Source organism: Vitis riparia, chromosome 9, assembly GCF_004353265.1.
Source record: "Vitis riparia cultivar Riparia Gloire de Montpellier isolate 1030 chromosome 9, EGFV_Vit.rip_1.0, whole genome shotgun sequence".
NCBI classification, from domain to species: domain Eukaryota; kingdom Viridiplantae; phylum Streptophyta; class Magnoliopsida; order Vitales; family Vitaceae; genus Vitis; species Vitis riparia.
Window position 1 is genome coordinate 12,786,004 of NC_048439.1, and position 7,274 is coordinate 12,793,277.

Below are 7,274 nucleotides of genomic sequence, written 5' to 3' on the forward strand. Positions count from 1 at the left end.
CTAGTTGTACCTACCATTTCTTTTTTGGGGTTAAGATCAATAATAATCAAACCCGAATAAACAAAATGTTGAATTGAATTGTATTGGTCTTTATTGAGGGTTATTACTCATTTTTGTACTTATCGTTATATTTTTTGAATTATTTTTTCAATTAAGAACTAAGAGAACAAAAGAGACTAATAAAATAAATAATAATAGTAGGAATTCTTTTATCCCATTAGAAAGGATCTCATCTCATAATTATGTATGACTATTTATGTCTTTAGCATGCCCACTTAATGTAATGCGGAGGGAAGTGATATTGATTTAAATCATTTTTTAAGATATTTAATTAAATTTTATTATACAAGTGATATGTTAACAAATGTAAATAAAACAATTAAGGTATTGTTGGGATATATTTCTATAGACCTTTTTTTTTTAAAAAAACAAAATGCTATTAGTTTTTTTATTTGCTTTTATTAAGGAGTTGGGGAGCATTTCATTGGAAGTGGGGGACATCTCCCATGAAGCTCCATGCATGGACGTGTGGCGGACATCAGCAGCTTGCCTATGGTGGTGGTTGATGAGAGAGACATCTCTGAGCAAGAGATGATGGATGGAGACTTGTTGAACCAGGAACAATGGAGCAGGTAGGAGAAGGTGGTACCAGCTTGGAAAGAAAGCGGGGTGGGGAAAATGGGGGTTCTTTAGGGTAAGATATGGAGGAAACAAAAGAAAAAGGACTTTTGGCAAAGTTGAAGGAAGTCAGGAGAAAAAGGGAAGCGGAAGCCAAACAAACTACTGTTGGAGGAATGCATTACCTGGTAAGATTGATCAAGTTTATGGATTATTAATGATCATCACATTCTCTTATTACTTCTTCATGTGATTATTTTGCATTGTTCGTGAGGTCGCATTGGTTGGTCATGGCGGTTAGTTTCTGTTTCTCTGACTTCATTTTGGAATAATCTAATTGTGCTTTGTTTGGTCATTTCATATTTAAAAAAAAAAAACCTTTTTGCATCCTCTTTTTTTTTCTTAAGATATTTTCCTAGTTCAATCTACCAACCTTTAAATCCAAATATAAAGAGAAATGAATCTGGTCTCTTCATATTTATTGGGTGTTTGGTCTATGTTCATTCTCTTTTAAAGCTCCATTTCATTGTATCCTCTATTTCTCTCTATTTTGTACGTGGGTGTTCCAATCCGGGTCTCTATTTTGGCTTCCGTACTTGAGTTTCTTTCTATGAATGGAAACCCGAAAATATAGATTGGCTTCTTGTAACTGATAAAACAACTGGAGTCCACTATCAACTTGAAGGAAGCAGGGGTGTTAATTGGGTTGGGATCATGGATGCTCTGTTTTTTGGAACCTTTAGCTCTCTGCTCCTAGTCTTCCAATCCTCTCTTAGTTTCATTATTTTTTAAGGTAATGACTGGCGCACTCTGCTGCTTATTTTATAGCTTTAGTGGTTTGCTTGTTTGTTCTTGGCTGTCATCAATACTAGCAATGGAAAAGACAATAGTATTGGTTTTGTTTCTTACGAATTTGGAGGCGATCAAAAGGGTTTAGTGAAGAGGAGGTTGTGAAGGAGTATTTCAACAACTCGGGGTTTCAGAGGTGGAAGAAGATCTATGGAGAAACCGACGATGTGAACAAGGTCAACTGGATATTCGACTAGGCCACTCCAAGACTGTGGAAAATGTGATGAAGACGTTGACGGACGAAAGGTCGCTGGAAGGGGTTACTGTATGTGACGCTAGGTGTGGCACTGGCTGTCTCTCTTTTCCTTTGGCCAAACAGGATGCCCTTGTGACAGCCAGTGACATCTCTGCTGCCATAGTTGTTGAAGTTGACAAACAGGCTAGGGAAGAGCTTCTTAATGGGAAGGATGATGGCTTGCTAGCACCAGTGATGCCAAAATTTGAAGTGAAAGATTTAGAAAGTTTGGATGGGAAATAGGTTTAATGTTCCATGCATGGCTGCACTAGTTATAAGACTTTTAAGGGTTTTGATGGTGGTGATGGACAAAGGGTATGGAAAATGGGTTTTAGCAGTGCATGGAGCTGGTTGATAGAAAATAGGTTTATTGCCACTGTACTGGAGACGTGTAATTCGTACACGGGAATTACAACAACCCTTTTTTTTCTTTTCTTTTTATTATTTCTTTACACTTGGATATCAAAATAATTTTCTAACATTCTAATTTTCGAAACCTAATTTCCCAAAATTCCATTCTCAAAATAAATTTCATCCATATGCTGATCTGGGATGACACAGAGTAGGAGCCTATAGTGTCAGATGGGATTTATGAGATGGGCGGAGTGACTTTGGGACCTCGGATGCCTACTCCATTCAAACTAGTTCCCGAGGCGGCATAAGTACAGATAACCATTGTTGAGCCACTAACATTTCCACATTATAGTGTTCAAACACCATTTGTCTTGATCCCGGATGTTGAGGAGGTTCAGACTCCGTATATTGATGCTTCTCAGACTCCTGATGTGCAATATATTCTCCGAGGGGGTAGAGTATTGCGACAGCCGCCTCCCACAGCTACTAGACATTTAGAGGGGACATTTGCTCCCGAGGAGGTCCGGAGAGAGGATGACGAGATTCTGAGGCAATTATAGAGCACTCAGGCTCGCATTTCTATCTGGAGCTTGTTGGCATCTTCTAGTACTCATCGAGATGCATTGATTCAAGCCTTGAGCCAGATCAGAGTCGAGACTACCACCACTCCTAAGGGATTGATTCATATGGTGACGGCTAGTAGAGCCACGTGCATAGTATTCTCTGATGACGACTTGCCACCCGATGGTTCAGACCATACACATCCACTGTATATCTCAATCGGTTGTTTAGGCCGCCAAGTTCCATCTGTCCTTTTGGACAATGACTCGGCCCTAAACGTCTGTCCCCTAGCTACTGTCATCGCCCTCGGCTATGTGCCCTCTGACTTTAGTCTCTCCACTCAGACAGTCCAAGCATATAATAGCATCAGGAGGAAGGTTATGAGCACATTGGAGATTGAGTTGTTGATGGGTCCGACCACATTTACCACTTTGTTCCAGGTTTTGAGGATTCCTACATCATTTAACCTACTATTGGGTCGACCTTGGATCCACAAAGCCGGGGTTATTCCTTCTTCCCTTCATCAGAAGGTGAAGTTCATTCACGATGGCCAGGTCATCACAGTGCAGTCTGATGGAGATATGTTTATTTCTTTTGAGCCAGTTCTTTAGATTAGTCACAGTGATGACAACTTACTTCTGACTGGATTCACATTTGACAAGATACAGACTCTAGAGATGGAGGATTTTTGTTGAGACTTTGTAGCCATGTCGTTCGACCAGCACGGTAGCACAGTGGATCAGAACAAGTGATTGCTGAGATTCGTGCAGGAACATACACTTTGCTCGATATGATGAGGAGCATGTCTTATCTTCCCTGCATGGGATTGGGGTTGCGTCAGCACGGGCCCAGTGAGTTCATGACTATCCCAAATCACGATGTACCGTTCAAACTCGGGTTCATCCCCACTGAGGCCGATTACAGATTTATGGCGCGATTGCGCAAGGAGCGGGTGGGGGGTCGACTGACTCATACACCGTTTGATTATCCTATTCGTCCGTACACCATGAGCTTGACAGATTACTTCATGAGGGCGTCGGGGCCACAAATGCCTTCAGATGGGATCATTAAAGGGCTCAACACTGTTCGAGAGGTCGAGCTTCAACGTCTTGTCCATCAACTGTAGTTGAGTGATGGAGCTCCGGGCACTTCCATATTTGCATTGGCTGCTCCATCATCTCTTGATCGCGTGAGCCTTATGACGTTCTATTTCCCGGATGAGATCGACGAGCATGGGACATTTGCCGAGATCAGAGACATAGTGGACGAAGCTATGCCACGTGACGAGTACGTTAACGAGATGCTTGCTATGAGTATGTGCCAGATCGAGAAGATAGTTAAGCCTGAGCTTGCTTCACCATTTGATCTATTTGGGGTGTCCGTCATCGAGATTGCTAAGGAAATCTAGACTACTCCTCCTTTGGAGTTTGCAGATGATGTTATAGTAGTTGATGACTTATATGATGGCCCTGTTGGCCTATTTGAGAGAGCGTCCGACTTTGTGGACCTACCTCTTTCATTTGATGTTTTATCGGGATTTGTCTTCCGTTTTGATGATGTTTATGACTTCATTTATGGATTTGAGCATTTTCGAGTATCTTCCTGTCTCTTGTGATATCACTTTATCTGCACCATATTCACCCATATCATAGATATTTGATATAGATGATGAGATTGCACAACAAAAATTCGAATATTCACGTTCATTTATTTAATATTTATTTTCGTTATTATTATTCTATTTATTTATTTTAAAATTTCATCTTTAAACAATTTTTCAAAATTCCGACCTTCGAATTTAATTTCGTATTTCAAAAATTCTAATATTCACGTTCATTTCTTTAATTATTTATTTTGGCTATTATTACTCTATTTATTTATTCATTTATTTATTTCAAAATTCCTTCTTTAAATAATTTTTCAAAATCCTGACTTTCGAATTTAATTTCCCATTTCAAAAATTCTAATATTCACGTTCATTTCTTTAATTATTTATTTTTTGTTATTATTATTCTATTTATTTATTCATTTATTTATTTTAAAATTTCATCTTTAAACAATTTTTCAAATTCCAACCTCCGAATTTAATTTCCCGTTTCAAATATTCTAATATTCACGTTCATTTCTTTGATAATTTATTTTCATTATTATTATTCTATTTATTTATTCATTTAATTATTTTAAAATTTCATCTTTAAACAACTTTTCAAAATCCCTACTTCCGAATTTAATTTCTCATTTCAAAAATTCTAATATTCATGTTCATTTATTTAATTATTTATTTTCATTATTATTATTCTATTTATTTATTTATTTATTTTAAAATTCCATCATTAAACAAATTTTCAAAATTCCGACCTTCGAATTTAATTTTCCGTTTTAAAAATTCTAATATACATGTTCATTTATTTGATCATTTGTTTTCGTTATTATTATTCTATTTATTTATTAATTCATTTATTTTAGAATTTCATCTTTAAACAATTTTTCAAAATCCCGACTTCCGAATTTAATTTTCAATTTCAAAAATTCTAATATTCACGTTCATTTCTTTAATTATTTATTTTCGTTATTATTATTCTATTTATTTATTTTAAAATTCTATCTTTAAACAAATTTTCAAAATTCCGATCTCCGAATTTAATTTCAAATTTCCAAAATTCCAATTTTCGCATTTATTTATCTAATCATTATTATTTTTTGTTATTATTTTATTTATTTATTTATTTATTTTAAAAATTCCACCTTTAAATAATTCTTTAAAATCCCGATTTCCAAATTTAATTCCCAATTTCCGAAATTCCAATTTTCCAATTTTCGAATTTAATTTCTAATTTTCAAAATCCCAATTTTCACATTTATTTATTTAATCATCAGTATTTTATTTATTATTATTATTTTATTTATTTATTTTTTTTAAAATTCTCATCTTTAAACAAATCTTCAAAATTCTGATTTTCAAATGTAATTTCCAAAATTACAATTTTTACATTTATTTATTTAATCATTATTATTTTCGCTATTATGATTTTATTTATTTATTGATTTTTAAATTCCATCTTTAAATAATTCTTCAACATTTTGATTTCCAAATTTGATTCCCAATTTCCAAAATTTTAATTTTCACATTTATTTATTTAATCATTATTATTTTCGTTATTATTATTATTCTATTTATTTATTTATTTTTAAAATTCCATCTTTAAATAATTCTTTGAAATTCCAATTTCCTAATTTAATTTCCAATTTCCAAAATTCCAAATTTCACATTTGTTTATTATTATCATTATCATTATTTTATTTATTTTAAAAATTCCATCTTCAAGTAATTTCCAAGATTCCAATTTTTATAATTTAATTTTTCAAACTTTAATTCTCAAATAATTTTCCAAAACTCCAATTTTCAAATTTATTCTTTTAGAAATCTCCATTTTCAAGTAAATTTCCAAAATTCCAATTTTTAGATTTTATTTTTAAGAGATCTCATTCCCAAATAATTTTTCCAAGTTGCGATTTTCTTGACTTCCAGTTTCAAATTATCTTTTTAGAATTCCAATTTTCTAATTTAATTCTTAAAGCTTCAATTTTCAAATTAGTTTCAAATTTTGATTTCCAAAAATTTGTCTTTCAGATGGTTTAAGATTTTTTAAATTTATTCATTTAATTTGTTTATTCAAAACCTGATTTTTAATAAACGTGCTGCCATTTTTTCATTCAAGCATGCATCTTGTGATTTTCTTCGATTTTTAATGATTTTCTCATTTTTCACTATTTTTAATAAGTATAAAGACAATTTTCATAATTCTAAAATAAGGAAATTTGTGAGATTAATTTATACAAGACCAATTGGGCTTTGGTGGGGGCCCTAAATATAAGATTTCTCTTCTGATTGTTAATTGTTATGCTCAATGAATATTGTTTGATTTTTGTTCTAATCTTTGACATGTATGCGATAATTTTATACTTAAGCTAACATTATTTCCATAATAAGCACACTATTATTTGTTGCTAAGGTATGATCTCACCCACACTTTGCTCATTCTGATGCATGATTCGCTTTATTATTTGATTATTTCATTTTGGTATCCATTGATTTTCTTATTGATTCTTATGCTTACTTCATCTCATTAGTAGAGATCCGTTTTTAGGGACTTAGAGGGGTGTTATGGTCTTTATCGTACCTTCCTAATAAGTAATCTAACCCTGAACCCCGACTTGGTTTTTCACAAACCTATTTTTTCGAATAAGGAATTACACTTAGGGTTTTTATTTCTTATTTTGTTTTCCCTTTAAAAAAAAATAATAAAAAGAAAGTGGCGACTCCAAGTCATTTTCTAAATAAATAAATAAATCATTTCCAAATAAAAAGCAAATTCGCTATCGAGTGGAAGCGCATGAGCCGAAATACGAGGTCCATAATTTCTTATTTTCTATTTTTTAGAAAGAAAAATAATAGTAATTCTTATATAAAATGTACAAACTTTGTGAAATTAATTATAAAAGATAATGATTTTTAAAAGTTATTTTAAAAAATTGAGTATTAATTTTTTTTTTTATAATCTCAAATTTTAAAAATAATTCTTAAAGATAGAAGCTTCATTTATGCTTTTAGAACCAAAAATGAGAAATATATTCAAATAATCACTAAATTTATTTA